General features: G+C 48.3%; 1 pseudogene; it reads left to right on the top strand.

Annotated features, from left to right (window-relative positions):
* The window catches only part of LOC140395237 (procathepsin L-like), a 184091-nt pseudogene that overhangs the window by 68036 nt on the left and 98679 nt on the right, over positions 1–17376 (top strand).

Here is a 17376-nt window from a genome sequence, read left to right as displayed (position 1 = left end):
CTTGTATTCCTAAGCACAACGGACTTAATTGTGAGGGAGGTAGGTAGTTTGTACCAGTGGTGATTGTTCAAACTTGATCTTCGGGCTATATGCTTTTGTTTTTCTTTTGTCAATTTTGATACGAAGACTGAACGATGGGATGAGCTTGTGTCCCAGAATTCAGGATAGAATCGTTTAGACTTGACATAGAAATGATTCCCACTGGTTGGGGAGTCCAGAGCTTTGAGGGACATAGTCTGAAAGTTAGAGCCAGAACTTTCAGGAGTGAAATTTGGAAAGCTTTCTACATCAAAGGGTAGTAGAGGTTTATAACCCCTTTCCACAAACAGTTGATGTGAGATCAATTGTTAACTTAAAAACTACTTTTAGATCTTTGTTAGCCAAACATTTTAAGGGGTAAGAGGCAAAGGAAGGAATGCAGAGTTAGGCTGCAGATCAGCCATGATCTCACTGAATGACAGAACAGGCTTGAGGGGCTGAATGGTCTATTCCTGCTCCTATGTTCCCATGTTGCTGTGCTGCTTTGTCGTTGTAAATGTTTAAGTGAGACAATTGTCATTTAAAGAGCAGATTTGTTCCAGACAAATATTGGTGAGAAGATTTAATGACTTGTTTATTGATTATAGATTCACAATGGAACATCAACATGACAGAGTCTTCGGGGTTTCAGATTCTGCAATAGAACGGCTGCTGTAAGAAATGGGGAAATGAAGTGTTACAATTCCGGCAAATTAACGTTCATTAATTTAGTCCGTTATAACCTCCAACCACAATTTCCAAACATTCTCCATTTCTATCCCAGTTCTCTTTGGTATTCTTCTGATCTTTTTTTTAATAATCTTTATTAGTGTAACAAGTAGGCTTCCATTAACACTGCAATGAAGTTACTGTGAAAATCCTCGAGTCGCCACACTCCGGCACCTGTTCGGACACACTGAGGGAGAATTCAGAGTGTCCATTTCACCTAACAGTACGTCTTTCGGGACTTGTGGGAGGAAACCGGAGCACCCAGGGGGAACCCACACAGACAGAGGGAGAACGGGCAGACTCCGCACAGGCAGTGACCCAAGCCGGCGATCGAACCTGGGTCCCTGGCGCTGTGAAGCAACAGTGTTAACCACTGTGCTACCGTGCCGTCCATCTTCTGATCTTTCTGTAATGTTTAAATTGCTGCTATTAAATCCAAGCCATAAACTTGGTTTCTCTCTCCAGAGGTGCTGCCTGACCTGCTTCGTATTTCCGTCACTTTCAGTGTTAATTTCAGATTTCTAGCATTGGCAGTATTTTGCTTGTTCAGTTTAAGAATCCCCTTTACGGGACATCAATGAAGCTAAAATCTGTGTACCCAGCTCCGACTCGTGCAGCATTTGAATGATGTGGATGGCGTCGGCCAAAGATAAGAACTTGATAATGCGATTCCTGTGTCAGTTTGACTGGGACCACCAGGCAAACAGCTTGTGTGAATCACAAACTCTACCCCTGGTTTCAGGCACAATGGAATTACCTGCCTGCAGAGTTTAATAGGTTGATAATACTCCAGCTTACATCCAGCCATGTCGGTGTTAGGAAAGTTTTGCTACCAAGTACAACGTGTATTCAACCTAATCTGTTAAGACTTGAAGAAAATCAAGATTAAAAAAAGAAATTGGGCTAAAATTAAGTACAGAAATGGGATAAAAGCGGAATTGCTAAGTATAGCAGTCTGAAAGAGTGTTTTTGATTTGCAAATTAGTTTTGCAGCAGGAAAACAAGTGTTTACTTAAGTGACTCAGGGAACCAATGGTGTATAGATGAAGTGACTTCAAAATCGAGAGATAAGGGAAAGGTTTGCACCTATTTTCCAAAAGCCCTATCCACAGGGTGGGTAACATCGAAGGGAATAAAACAGTACGTCCAGAGTAAGATATCTGGAGAAAAGGGCAGAGAAGCAGCTACCATCACAGCCACACCCAAATGTAGAAAGTAGGCTCTCCCCAAAATAGGTTGTTGCTAAAAGGCTGCTGTTTAAAATCAAAACTCTAACAGTGAAGAATTTCTACATTGAAACTGAAGATGGCTTTCCCAAAACTAAAAGATAACCTGTGGTAACTATATGCCGGATTTATCTCATAGAGGTATGTAATATTGGATGTTGTATGGGAACACAGGCGCTTTACAGAGTTCGGTAAACGTAGGGAATTGGGAAAAAGGGCGAACTTCATGTGATACGGTGTGTGTATAGCCATTGTTGCAGTTAACTGTACAGTTGTAGTGTATTATAGGGTAGCATTAAATGGGAAAAAGTTGTCCCATTTTGGGCACGTTTAGCAGGGTGTTTATTGGCGCCTGCAATGCTGACAGCGATCCCGCTATCAAACAGGACTCTTTTTTACTGGCTGCAATGAGGAATGCCCCGCCGAGGCCGCACTTACCTACATTTCCTGCACTGACAAGCTCAGCTCTCACAGTCCTCAGCTCAGCTTGTCAGCACACAAAGGGTTCGGGACGCCTTTTAAATGCCGAGCTGATCTCTCAACCCTTCACCACGGCCTCCATACCTTCGCCCCCGCAACGCCCAATTTACTTGTCAGGGGGTCTTTGAGGCTCCCAACACCCCACCTGATAAGTACAGGTCACCCCCCATTCCTGGCACCAGCAACCCTGACAGCTTGGTGCTGATAGCCTTGCACACTGGTAGTGTCCCTGCCAGCCAGTCAGTGCCACCCAGGCAGCATGCCCAGGTGGGTCTCCCAGGCATGGGCATTTGATCCTGGGCCTTGGGACACTCCGGCGCAGACCTATTAATATGAGGCTAACTGCTCACCAAAAAATGCAATCTGGACCCCACCTCATGAGGTCGAGGCTCAGATCACAATATCTTGTGAGATATTGTGAGATGTCGTAAAGTGTCCCAAGTGTCGCAACTCTCGCGAGATTTAAAGGACTCGTTGCGTCCCGGGTCAGGCACAACAAGGCTCTTCAATTGAGCCCATGCTCTTTTTTTATCATTTGTTTTCTTTTAAGTTCATAAATATCCTTTATTATTGATGACAACAAGACTGGACTGTTCCTCCCTGGCTTTCATATCTTTTCTCACATGATACCAAATTGAAAATATACACCACTGAGAACCGGTGTTCCAAGTTACTCTTCTGGGTTTTGGGATCACCTCACATTTAACACCAGCGGGGTCCTTTCCAAACCCTTGATCTGAATATTGTTCACTCCAGTTTCTCACAGTCTTCAGGCATGTTACTGACTCTCAACTGATAACAGGATGTTACTGATCCAAACCATCCACATTTCCACTTTTCATTCATGTCATAACACAGCAATGATGCCATTATTAAAGTGGTTTGATCAAAACATTTACATAATTTTGTAAGGGCCACGAAGAATCCAGCACGAGTTTTAAGGATACAAAGTAATAACATTTATTTACTATAACATATATACATAACAGTAGCAGTAACGTCCCTTGCTACATACTCCTTCCTGCTGGTTCCTGAACTGGCCAGCTTATTTATACTAGGAGTTTACTAGCGGTTTCTCCGCCCCCCTCATTGGGGAAGCTCATACTCCCACAGGATTGTGGGATAGTCATTAGTCCCCAGCCAATGGTAAGTAGGCAGGTTATAACTTCCCTCCCCCCCAAAGTCCAAGGAATCCACCGAAGGCCCTGGCGAAGGAGGGCGTCGGACTCGTTTGGCCACAGGCTGGACGCCATTTGCACGCGGCGCTGGATCAGGCGGCGTGTAACGAGACGGAGATCGGCGCTTCCGTGATGAACGGCGCGGTTGTACATCCACGGCCCGTGGACCCGAGGATTCCCCCTCTGATGCATCCTGTGTCTCCATCTCGGAGTCAGAGTCTGCTGCCTCCGTCATGTCAGCGTCTCTATCGCCATCCGGTCCCGTAACGACCTGCGCAGACTTTGAGTGAGGCACCAGTGGAAGATTGTGAGGACTACCTTCCCTTGTCTCTGGTCTCTGCGGCTGGTGAAATGAGCTGCGGGGGCAGGGAATCTTTTGAGGTGATTGTCTTCTGGACCGAACGTGGTCTACATGTTTTCGCTGGAGACGACCCTGGGCTTGCACTTGGTAAGATATAGGGCCCGTTTGGTGAAAGATTACACCAGGAACCCATTGGGCACCACCAGCAAAATTCCGAACGAACACTGGGTCACCGGGTGCAAACTGCCGAATCGGCCGATGCCGAGACAATCCCTGTCCCTGCCGTTCTTGTCTGCGGCGTACTTTTGCGCCAATGTCCGGGGAAACCATACTAAGGCGGGTGCGAAGTCTCCGGCCCATTAGGAGTTCTGCGGGAGGTACCCCAGTCACTGCATGGGGGGTGGTCCTGTACGTAAACAAAAAGCGAGCCAGTCTCGTGTCCATTGATCCGGAAGACTGCTTCTTTAGGCCTCTTTTGAATGTCTGCACTTCTGCCAACCCATTTGAAGCCGGGTGGTAAGGGGCAGTGCGGATATGGCGGATGCCGTTCATCTTTGTGAACCTCGCAAACTCCTCACTCGTGAATGGAGTGCCGTTATCCGTGACCAGCACCTCGGGGAGGCCATGCGTACTAAAAGACAAACGCATCTTTTCAATTGTTGCGCAGGACTTTGTCCCCTGCATCTTATGCACCTCTAGCCATTTGGACTGGGCGTCAATTAGTAGAAGGAACATGGATCCTTGAAAAGGGCCTGCGAAATCTGCATGCAAGCGTGCCCAAGGCCGCTCTGGCCATTCCCAGTGATGTAGGGGCCCGGCCGGCGGAAGCTTCTGATGCTCCTGGCAAATGGAGCAGTTTTGGGCCACCTTCTCAATGTCGGTGTCGAGGCCTGGCCACCAGACATAACTCCGGGCCAACATTTTGATTTTGGTTACGCCTGGATGCCCATTGTGCAAGTCTGATAGTATCAGCTCCTGGCCTTCTTCTGGGACAATCACACGCGTCCCCCACAAGAGGATGCCGTCTTCCACGCTGAATTCTGACAGCTTGGAGGAAAATGCCCGCAACTTGCCTGGGAGCTGTCTATGCTGCCCACCATACAGGACTATGTGCCGAACCTTTGACAGGACTGGCTCCGTCTGGGTCCACTCACGGATCTGTGATGCCGTGACAGGCAAGGTGTCCATAAAATTTAGGGTTGCAACCACCTCACCGGTCGTGGGGGTCGACATGGGGCCGGTCGATAAAGGCAATCGGCTCAGTGCGTCGGCATTTGCTATCTGCGTACCTGGTTTGTGCTCCAGAGAATACTCGTATGCAGCAAGCAACAAAGCCCAGCGCTGGATCCAACAAAGAACAACAAAGAAATGTACAGCACAGGAACAGGCCCTTCGGCCCTCCAAGCCCGTGCCGACCATGCTGCCCGACTAAACTACAATCTTCTACACTTCCTGGGTCCGTATCCCTCTATTCCCATCCTATTCATGTATTTGTCAAGATGCCCCTTAAATGTCACTATCGTCCCTGCTTCCACCACCTCCTCCGGTAGCGAGTTCCAGGCACCCACTACCCTCTGCGTAAAAAACTTGCCTTGTACATCTACTCTAAACCTTGCCCCTCTCACCTTAAACCTATGCCCCCTAGTAATTGACCCCTCTACCCTGGGGAAAAGCCTCTGACTATCCACTCTGTCTATGCCCCTCATAATTTTGTATACCTCTATCAGGTCTCCCCTCAACCTCCTTCGTTCCAGTGAGAACAAACCGAGTTTATTCAACCGCTCCTCATAGCTAATGCCCTCCATACCAGGCAACATTCTGGTAAATCTCTTCTGCACCCTCTCTAAAGCCTCCACATCCTTCTGGTAGTGTGGCGACCAGAATTGAACACTATACTCCAAGTGTGGCCTAACTAAGGTTCTATACAGCTGCAACATGACTTGCCAATTCTTATACTCAATGCCCCGGCCAATGAAGGCAAGCATGCCGTATGCCTTCTTGACTACCTTCTCCACCTGTGTTGCCCCTTTCAATGACCTGTGGACCTGTACTCCTAGATCTCTTTGACTTTCAATACTCTTGAGGGTTCTACCATTCACTGTATATTCCCTACCTGCATTAGACCTTCCAAAATGCATTACCTCACATTTGTCCGGATTAAACTCCATCTGCCATCTCTCCGCCCAAGTCTCCAAACAATCTAAATCCTACTGTATCCTCCGACAGTCCTCATCGCTATCCGCAATTCCACCAACCTTTGTGTCATCTGCAAACTTACTAATCAGACCAGTTACATTTTCCTCCAAATCATTTATATATACTACAAAGAGCAAAGGTCCCAGCACTGATCCCTGTGGAACACCACTGGTCACAGCCCTCCAATGAGAAAAGCATCCTTCCATTGCTACTCTCTGCCTTCTATGGCCTAGCCAGTTCTGTATCCACCTTGCCAGCTCACCCCTGATCCCGTGTGACTTCACCTTTTGTACTAGTCTACCATGAGGGACCTTGTCAAAGGCCTTACTGAAGTCCATATAGACAACATCCACTGCCCTACCTGCATCAATCATCTTAGTGACCTCCTCGAAAAACTCTATCAAGTTAGTGAGACACGACCTCCCCTTCACAAAACCGTGCTGCCTCTCACTAATACGTCCATTTGCTTCCAAATGGGAGTAGATCCTGTCTCGAAGAATTCTCTCCAGTAATTTCCCTCCCACTGAAGTAAGGCTCACCGGCCTGTAGTTCCCAGGATTATCCTTGCTACCCTTCTTAAACAGAGGAACAACATTGGCTATTCTCCAGTCCTCCGGGACATCCCCTGAAGACAGCGAGGATCCAAAGATTTCTGTCAAGGCCTCAGCAATTTCCTCTCCAGCCTCCTTCAGTATTCTGGGGTAGATCCCATCAGGCCCTGGGGACTTAACTACCTTAATATTTTTTAAGACACCCAACACCTCGTCTTTTTGGATCTCAATGTGACCCAGGCTATCTACACACCCTTCTCCAGACTCAACATCTACCAATTTCTTCTCTTTGGTGAATACTGATGCAAAGTATTCATTTAGTACCTCGCCCATTTCCTCTGGCTCCACACATAGATTCCCTTGCCTATCCTTCAGTGGGCCAACCCTTTCCCTGGCTACCCTCTTGCTTTTTATGTACGTGTAAAAAGCCTTGGGATTTTCCTTAACCCTATTTGCCAATGACTTTTCGTGACCCCTTCTAGCCCTCCTGACTCCTTGCTTAAGTTCCTTCCTACTTTCCTTATGTTCCACGCAGGCTTCGTCTGTTCCCAGCCTTTTAGCCCTGACAAATGCCTCCTTTTTCTTTTTGACGAGGCCTACAATATCTCTCGTCATCCAAGGTTCCCGAAAATTGCCGTATTTATCCTTCTTCCTCACAGGAACATGCCGGTCCTGAATTCCTTTCAACTGCCACTTGAAAGCCTCCCACATGTCAGATGTTGATTTGCCCTCAAACATCTGCCCCCAATCTATGTTCTTCAGTTCCCGCCTAATATTGTTATAATTAGCCTTTCCCCAATTTAGCACATTCATCCTAGGACCACTCTTATCCTTGTCCACCAGTACTTTAAAACTTACTGAATTGTGGTCACTGTTACCGAAATGCTCCCCTGCTGAAACATCTACCACCTGGCCGGGCTCATCCCCCAATACCAGGTCCAGTACCGCCCCTTCCCTAGTTGGACTGTCTACATATTGTTTTAAGAAGCCCTCCTGGATGCTCCTTACAAACTCCGCCCCGTCTAAGCCCCTGGCACTAAGTGAGTCCCAGTCAATATTGGGGAAGTTGCAGTCTCCCATCACCACAACCCTGGTGTTTTTACTCTTTTCCAAAATCTGTCTACCTATCTGCTCCTCTATCTCCCGCTGACTGTTGGGAGGCCTGTAGTAAACCCCCAACATTGTGACTGCACCCTTATTCCTGATCTCTACCCATATAGCCTCACTGCCCTCTGTGGTGTCCTCTCGCAGTACAGCTGTGATATTCTCCCGAACCAGTAGCGCAACTCCGCCTCCCCTTTTACATCCCTCTCTATCCCGCCTGAAACATCTAAATCCTGGAACGTTTAGCTGCCAATCCTGCCCTTCCCTCAACCAGGTCTCTGTAATGGCAACAACATCATAGTTCCATGTACTAATCCAAGCTCTAAGTTCATCTGCCTTACCCGTAATACTTCTTGCATTAAAACATATGCACTTCAGGCCACCAGACCCGCTGTGTTCAGCAACTTCTCCCTGTCTGCTCTGCCTCAGAGCCACACTGTCCCTATTCCCTAGTTCTCCCTCAATGCTCTCACCTTCTGACCTATTGCTCCCGTGCCCACCCCTCTGCCATACTAGTTTAAACCCTCCCGTGTGACACGAGCAAACCTCGCGGCCAGGATATTTATGCCTCTCCGGTTTAGATGCAACCCGTCCTTCTTATACAGGTCACACCTGCCCCGGAAGAGCTTCCAGTGGTCCAGATAATGGAAACCCTCCCTCCTACATCAGCTGTTTATCCGTGCAGAAGCAATGGGCGTTATTGGCTTATCCTCTCTGAAAAGTCCCAGCATGGGCTTATGATCAGTCACGATAGTGAAATGGCGGTCGTACACGTACTGGTGGAAGCGTTTTACCGCAAAAACCACTGCCAGACCCTCCTTCTCGATCTGCGCGTACTTTTTCTCCGCTGCAGTCAATGTGCGGGAGGCAAAAGCTATCGGCCGTTCGGCCCCGTTCTCCATCTTGTGGGACAGGACGGCCCCAATACCATACGGGGATGCATCACATGTGACGAGCAAAGGCTTTCCAGGATCATAGTGGGTTAGTAACCCAGACGACGACAATTGTTGCTTTACCCGCCGGAAAGCGGTTTCTTGCGGCTGACTCCAAACCCAGGTGTGATTTTTCTTTAGTAGAATGTGCAAAGGGGCCAGCGTAGTTGCCAGATTGGGGAGGAACTTCCCGTAATAGTTTACGAGACCGAGAAAAGAACGAAGATGCTAAGTGTCCGTCGGGGCTGGGGCCTGTTGAATTGCACGCACTTTCTCTGCGACGGGGTGCAAACCTTCGCGGTCCGCCCGATAACCTAGGTAGACTACTTCCTTTGCCTGAAATATGCACTTTGTGCGACGTAAACGGACTCCAGCCTCTGAAAGGCGTCTAAGGACAGCCTCCAGATTCTCTAAATGTTCCTGCTCCGACGTCCCTGTAATCAAAACGGCATCTAGGTAGACAGCCACACGTGGTAAACCTCTCAAAATGCCTTCCATAACACGTTGAAAAATTGCGCAGGCAGAGGATACTCCAAAGGGCAACCGTGTATATTCATACAGGCCCCGGTGTGTATTAATCGTTACATATGGTCGGGAGGCAGGGTCCAGCTCCAACTGCAGGTAGGCGTGACTCATATCTAATATTGTGAACGAGAGTCCACCTGCAAGTTTCGCGTAGAGATCCTCTATGCGAGGCATTGGATATCGGTCGAGTCGGGAAACCGTATTCACTGTAAGTTTATAGTCGCCACACAAGCGAACTGTGGCATCTGGCTTCGTTACAGGTACAATTGGTGCTGCCCAGTCAGCAAAACGGACGGGCCTGATAATACCCAAACTTTCCAAACGAGTGAGCTCCCCTTCTACCTTCTCGAGCAAGGCGGAAGGCACTGGGCGCGCCCGGAAATAGCGCGGCGTGGCTCCTGGTTCAACTTGGATACGGGCTACGGCCCCTTTTATTTTCCCCAAACCAGGCTGGAATACATCTGGGTATCGTCCTAGCACCTCAGTCAACCCTTCAGAAACTGCTTGGAGGATGTGCTGCCATTGCAACCGCAAATGGCGCAACCAGTCCCGACCCAACAGGCTGGGCCCATGGCCGCGCACCACGATAAGTGGGAAACGCCCCTCCTGGCGTCCATAGACAACAGGGGTCATTGTAGTTCCTGCAATGTCCAGTGGTTCCCCTGTGTAGATGGCCAACCTGGCCTGTGAGTCGGTTAATGTAAGGGTCTGTATACCCTGCTTGATGCGGTCGAATGTCCTCTGGGTGATCACGGAGACCGCTGCGCCAGTATCCAACTCCATCTCAAGCGGGTGGCCATTGACCCGTACTGTCACCTTCATGGGGGCCACACGGGGATCTGCCACACAATGCAGCTGTAGGCAGTCGTCCTCTGTCTCCACGTCCTCAGGAGTAGTCACCGCAGGTTCATCCACATGGAAGGTACGGCCTCTGGGCTGGTCCCAGTTATGGCCCTTGGGCTGGTCCCAGTTTCGGTCGGAACGACGGCGCCTCTGGCGCCCCCAGGACCGCCGTCCGCGACGGGGTCGGCGCCTACAAGTCTGACACGGACATGGCTCCTCATCCATTGGCTCTGGAGAAGGCTCCCTTCGGGGAGGAATGTCCGACGGCCACTGGCGTCGGTCCAGACGTTGCCTCGCCCAAGGTACTGCAGGAGCGCGGGGGGACGTTTTTGGACGGAAGTGGTTACGCCCCAAGGCATGCACTTCCATTCCCTGTAGCTCCTGTACTCCTCGCTCTGCGCTCTCTCAGGACAATACTATTTGAATGGCCTGTTGAAAAGTCAATGTTGGCTCCGCTAACAACTTTCTCTGGGTGGCCGCATTGTTAATACCGCAAACCAAATGGTCGCGTAACATTTCTGACAATGTCTCACCATAGTCACAGTACTCCGCAATCCTGCATAGCCTGGATCGAAAATTGGCAAGGGATTCTCCAGGGATCCTCGCAGCGGTATTAAACAGGTAACGCTGGACTATCGTGGACGGGGTTGGGTTAAAATGTTGCCCCACTATATTCACAAGTTCATCAAACGTTTTGGTGTCCGGCGCAGCTGGATACGTAAGGCTCCTAATCACCCCAAACGTATGCGGGCCGCAGGCGGTGAGCAATATGACCACCTGGCGCTCGTTTTCGGTGATATTGTTTGCCCGGAAATAGTAACGCATCCGTTGTGTGTACTGGTTCCAGCTTTCCAGCGCAGCATCAAAAACATCCAGTCGTCCGTACAGAGGCATGGTATAATAGGAAACAACTTCCAACCCGTATCCAACAAAAATCCAGGGAGGTGGCTTCAGCAGTGTAGACGGCTATTCACTTTAACCTTCGTCGCCAGTTTTGTAAGGGCCACGAAGAATCCAGCACGAGTTTTAAGGATACAAAGTAATAACATTTATTTACTATAACATATATACATAACAGTAGCAGTAACTTCCCTTGCTACATACTGCTTCCTGCTGGTTCCTGAACTGGCCAGCTTTATTTATACTAGGTGTTTACTAGTGGTTTCTCCGCCCCCTCATTGGGGAAGCTCATACTCCCACAGGATTGTGGGATTGTCATTAGTCCCCAGCCAATGGTAAGTAGGCAGGTTATAACACATAACCATCAAATTTATTCACAAAAGTGCAATTTCATTTCAGTTTTAGCCGTGACCTATAAGTGACATCAAAATACATAACTTTCCTGAACCGTTCGCTATGTCTGGGTGCATCGCCAAATTTGCAGTAGTGGTGGAGGCAGCCCGCTCACCGTCACGTCCTGATGCCTGTGATGATTTGGTGGATTATCTCTGGTGGCCTGTGGCCTGGAGGGCTCTGGCCTGATAAGGGTCCCCTGCTCAGGGGCAGAAGTGCCTTGGTGGTTTGAGCAGCTGGAGTGGGTAGGGGCACAGGCAAAGGTGACTGTGAGTGGCTGCACACCCTCGGAGTATCCTGAGTGGAGGGTCATGGGGTGCCCGGCTAACACTCATCCTCCCCATGGGAACCATAGGTCCCTGGCCTCCTCACAGACAGTTACCCAGCTGGGAATCGAACATGGGACCCTGGAGCTGTGAAGCAACTGTGCTAACCACTATGCTAACGTGCAGACTGCAGACTCAGCAACTGCACAGATCCTATTGGCTGGGGACAATTAGTTACCCCATGGGTCCAATCGAAACAATATAATTAAGGAAATTAAATCAGGGACAAATTAAAAAGGGCTGCTCCTGGTAGGGGCACTGTCCAAAAATGACAAAGAAAAATGAAAACTTAGCAAAGTTCAACTCAAAATGTGAAAAGAGGGATTGATAAAGCAACCCAACCCCTGCAGTGCCCATTGGGCACGGAAGGCGTCGGTGGTCCCCGTGGACACCGCATGCTCATCTCCAGGGACACCCGGCCGCGAATGAATCCACAGAAGAGGGACAGACAGTCTGGCTGGACGACCCCCTTGGTCGGCTGCTGCTAGGACCTGTTTATGGTGAGTTTCACCACAGCCAGGAGCAGGTTCACGCGGCGGTCCTCCTCCATCCCTGCCCCTCTCCGCAATAGGTGTCCGTTGCCTGAGCCATGTCTATGTTGCATGTCCTCGGCTTCACTACTTAGTTTTTTGACAACGTTGTTGTTCAAGTCTTGTTTGCATTTCAGCGTGGATCCGCGCACGACCATTTGGAGGCGTTGAGGCCGCGAGCTGGACAGATACTGCTGTGCTCTCCGCGAGCACATCGGGTGTCATCCAGCCCATTCCTCCACCACCCAGCATATCCCTGATCCTGGTCACCCTGGCAGCCACAGCCCTCCGCTCCGCCAGACACTTGAATGGATATTGGCGGAGGTGCTTATCCCTAACGATAGCCGCTGCTCCTGATGGGGGAGCGCTGCCGTGCCTGGTGACCATGATCCAGACTTTGAGAAGGTCCTGGTACAAGACGGGCAGCGCCAGCAAGGAACTTTGAAGACAGAGCTGGTCGACAAGCAGGAGCTGACCGTCATAATTCAGGCCGTGCACCTTGTGGAAGAAGTACATCACCAGAACACACCATCATGGTGGAGGCTCGGCGTACAGGTATCCCTGCAGGGTCTGAATGCGGAACGTCGCCACCTAGATGCAAAGGCACACCTGCGCCTGACCGCCCTCCTCAAGCGGGAGACTCAAGACCCCTGCAGCGACCCAGTGCTATCCCTTGTCCAGAATAACTGGTTGAGAGTTCTCTTGATACGCGTGTCAAAGTCAGGGGGAGTGGTCAAAGTACCAGCCGATACCATAGCATGGACGCGATCAGCTGGTTTATGATGAGAACTCGACTCCTGAAGGTCAGCACCCGGAGCAGTCCTGTCCAGCGTTCCAGATGAGCAGTGATCTTGGCCTCCAGCTCCTGACAGCTTGCTGGCCAGGATTCTCAGCTGGGCAAAGATGGACTCCCAAGTGAAGGATGTTGGTCCAGCTCCAGCTGAAGGGCCTGAGCTCCTTTGGGAGACAGTCCATCTGCCACGGACCGACCAGGACTCCAGAACATTTGGTCCAGTTGATCCTGGCAGAGGAGACGGTGGAGTACAAAGACTGGCACTCTCGCATCCTCCACACATTACCGGGGTTTGGGAACATGAGGAGCACGTCATTAGCGTAACTCTAAAGGACCATGGCAATGCCTGCCCTGCGCAGAGTCAGGCCCGCTAACCTCCCCTGTGGGAGGCAGAGGAAAGGCTCTGTGCGTAGGGAATAAAGTTGGCCAGATAGGTGGCAGCCCTGATGCACTCCTCGTCCAACATGAAGGGGCGCTATCAGGGACCCATTAACCTTAATTTGACACGCAGCGGCAGTGTACAATAATCGATTCCAGGCAACAATATGTGTTCCCAATCTGAATACCTGCAGAGTCCTGAGTAAATTCTTGTGTTCCACCATGTTGAACTCCTTCTCCTGTTCAAGAGACAGGAAGGCGCTCGACAGACCAGCCCTCTGGGAATCTGGATAATATCCCCTGACCAGATGGATGTTATCATAGATGGTGCGGCCCGGGACCGTGTAGGACTGGTGAAGGTGGATCATGAGGTCCAGCACGGAACCAAGGCGCAAAGACATCGCCTTGGCAAAGATTTTATGGGAGACAATTCTCCAATTTTAAAGGTGGAGGAGATCCCTCTTCTTGGGCAGCAGGGTAATGGTGGCCCTGCGCCACGAAAGGGGCATATCCCCTGTTGCGATACTTTCCCTCAGAACGCCTGTGTGGTCAGTCCCCAGGCTGTCCCAGAATGCCCTGAAGAACTCCGAGGTCAGCCCGTCCAGCCCTAGGTTTTACCCGCTGAAGCAAGTTCCATCATTCTAGCTTTCCGAGAGGCCATTTTTCCAGTTGAATTACTGCCACATCCTCCCCACCGAACTCCCTTGGATTCCAGTAGCAGCTGCCACCACCTCCAGACCTGCTGATCTGATCACCAGCTGTCATCTCATATGAAAGTGGACAAATGCCTCAGCACAGAGAGGGTGCCCCCCACCCCCCCTCCCCACAGCTTAGCAATGCCTCCCTGCAGGTTCTCGTCCAGGTCGTCCGACGACAGCGAGATTTCCTGTTGATGCCAGCAAGAGACCCTCGCGCATGACCAAGGCTGACTGGACAGAGGACATTGTGGTGCTAACAACCATGCGGTCCACAAGCGAAACAGGGCTCAATAGCCTGTAAGTGGTACATCATTATTTCAACAAGGTGGCTTTGAGGATGCAGCAAGCAATGTGGTTTTTCAGCAGGGAAGCTAGACTCAGGCATCAGCACCAGCTGGACTGATTTGTGGGAGCTGGTTCATGATGAGCACATCAGCTGGAATGTTCTGGATGTTCCCGTTGGCGGATCTTCCAGTCCCACCGACGGCAACCCCCCACCGCACATTCTGTCAAATGGAAAAGGTACAAAGAACAGGAAAGGAGATGTCGAAGTTGGGACGAGATGTTCTGTTTCTAGTCAGCAGCTATTACCAAACTTAGCAAATCAGCAGCAAGAACATTTACAACATTTGAAACAGAGAGAGGTATGATGAAAGATGACAAAGAAGACCATTAGGATGTGTGCTGGGTAAAGACAGACAAGTTCTGAGACTGATCGAAAGATGAAAGTTTGTGGAGTGGGCGATATGTGGCAGATGAAATTCAATGTGGGGAAGTGTGAGGTTGTCCATTTTGGGAGGAAGAACATGGACAGACAATATAAAATAAGGGGTATAATTCTTGAGGGGGTGCAGGAGCAGAAGGGCCTGGGTGTTTATGCTCTTGGAGAACCTCACTGTTAGTTATTCAACTGTAGCATAATTCACTCCCCAACTGACCAGCGACACTTAAGAGTTGGGTTTCACCTCATGAGCCTCTTTATTCAAGCCATAGCAGGGGAGCTAAGTTTCTGCTATCTGTGGAAACTATACTAATTCAATCCACAATGCTGATTGTTTTAATATTTGTTTTCTTTAGCACAACGGACTTAATATTGAGGGAGGTAGATAGTTTGTACCAGTAGTGATTCTCCCAACGGCAAACTCCCACCGCAGGTTCCGGACAATAAAAAAGATACAAAGAACAGGAAAGGAGATGTCGAAGTTGGGACGAGATGTTCTGTTTCTATTCAGCAGCTATTACCAAACTTAGCAAATCAGCAGAAAGAACATTTGCAACATTTGAAACAGCGAGAGGTATGATGAAAGATGACAAAGAAGACCATGAGGATTTGTGCTGGGTAAGAACAGACAAGTTCTGAGACTGATCGAAAGATGAAAGTTGGTGGAGTGGGCGATAAGTGGCAGATGAAATTCAATGTGGGGAAGTGTGAGGTGATTCATTTTGGTAGGAAGAACATGGACAGACAATATAAAATAAGGGGTACAATTCTTGAGGGGATGCAGGGGCAGAGGGGCAGAGGTGTTTATGCTCTTGGAGAACCTCACTGTTAGTTATTCAACTGTAGCATAATTCACTCCCCATCTGACTAGCAACACTTAAAGTTGGGTTCACCTCATGAACCTCTTTATTCAAGCTATAGATGCCAGCAAATGGCTTGCCAGCTGCCAGATTACAGAAAATGGAATGGCAATTATACTTTTGTGTGTTATCTCAAGTAATTAATATACACCAGTCAAAAAAACACATTTATTCAGAAATTATCTATGTTTGTTCACAACTAATAATTAGGATTACAGAATGCATTACACGAGTATAATTACCAATCACAATCAAGGCACATACATAATATTATAATATCGCAAAGCAAGTAAGTGGCTCCACTTACCTACAAGTCTTATCGACAGGTATTAGATTAAATATATGCGTTAACCTGGTTCCCATACTCCCATCTCACTGTCCTGTGTCATGTAAGTACCACATGAGCGGCAGCTGCATGATCAATTAAATCTCTGTGTGCAAGCATCCTTGCTGAAACTAAAAATCCTTGGACACTTATCTGTTACTACAGTAACAAGTTTCTGCTATCTGTGGAAATTCACTGACCATAAATATGTTGTGAACACTTAGGATTTCTTCAAACCTGTATAGTTTTATATATAAACTTCCATATATATATAAATTGATTTATTAACCCTTTCACTCCCCCTAATGGTCTTTGATTTACCCAAAACAGGCCAGTTTTATGTTGAGATTGCCTCTCAGATCCTTCAGATGGCCAGTCCCTCTGAACAACAGGCACTACAAACAATAATTCAGTTCCATACACAATTCACAATTTGGTCAGTGAAAGCTGCTGCTTGTTAACTAATCCCAACCCTCATCCCACAGTGTGATGAATTCTAATTTCATCTAATTGGCCTAAATGTGGCAAGACTAATTCTTAATTGCCTTAAGGTGACAATGATCAATCCGTGATTGGTTTAATTGGTTTCTCGCAGGTGATGGTCATCTCTTGATATAATTTCAATTATTTGTGGGACCATCCCACTTGTTAATGTTTGTTTCTGTTACCTCTCACTGAGGAAAAATAATCTCCCTTGCCAATTTGTTCAGAATGAGGAAATATGCTGTCTGTTTGGACAGGTTATTTGACGATCGCTATTACTTCTCTCTGTGCTTACTTAGAATAAGTTTCTTTACCTTTAAAATTACTCAAAATCTGTATAAAATATATATATATCAATATTCAAAAGCGATTGGTCTGCTAAATGTAATACAGTATGTTCAGTAATTTGAAAAATTGAAGAATTACAAGAGTTATTTATAGAACTTAATACTAAACTTACAAAATCAAAAATCATGACTTCCCGAAACATCGCAAGTTAAACTACACTAATTCAATCCACAATGCTGACTGTTTTACTACTTGTATTCCTAAGCACAACGGACTTAATTGTGAGGGAGGTAGGTAGTTTGTACCAGTGGTGATTGTTCAAACTTGATCTTCGGGCTATATGCTTTTGTTTTTCTTTTGTCAATTTTGATACGAAGACTGAACGATGGGATGAGCTTGTGTCCCAGAATTCAGGATAGAATCGTTTAGACTTGACATAGAAATGATTCCCACTGGTTGGGGAGTCCAGAGCTTTGAGGGACATAGTCTGAAAGTTAGAGCCAGAGCTTTCAGGAGTGAAATTTGGAAAGCTTTCTACATCAAAGGGTAGTAGAGGTTTATAACCCCTTTCCACAAACAGTTGATGTGAGATCAATTG

Source organism: Scyliorhinus torazame, chromosome 18 (genome assembly GCF_047496885.1).
Source record: "Scyliorhinus torazame isolate Kashiwa2021f chromosome 18, sScyTor2.1, whole genome shotgun sequence".
Lineage (NCBI taxonomy): Eukaryota > Metazoa > Chordata > Chondrichthyes > Carcharhiniformes > Scyliorhinidae > Scyliorhinus > Scyliorhinus torazame.
This window is presented reverse-complemented; position numbering and strand designations above follow the sequence as displayed.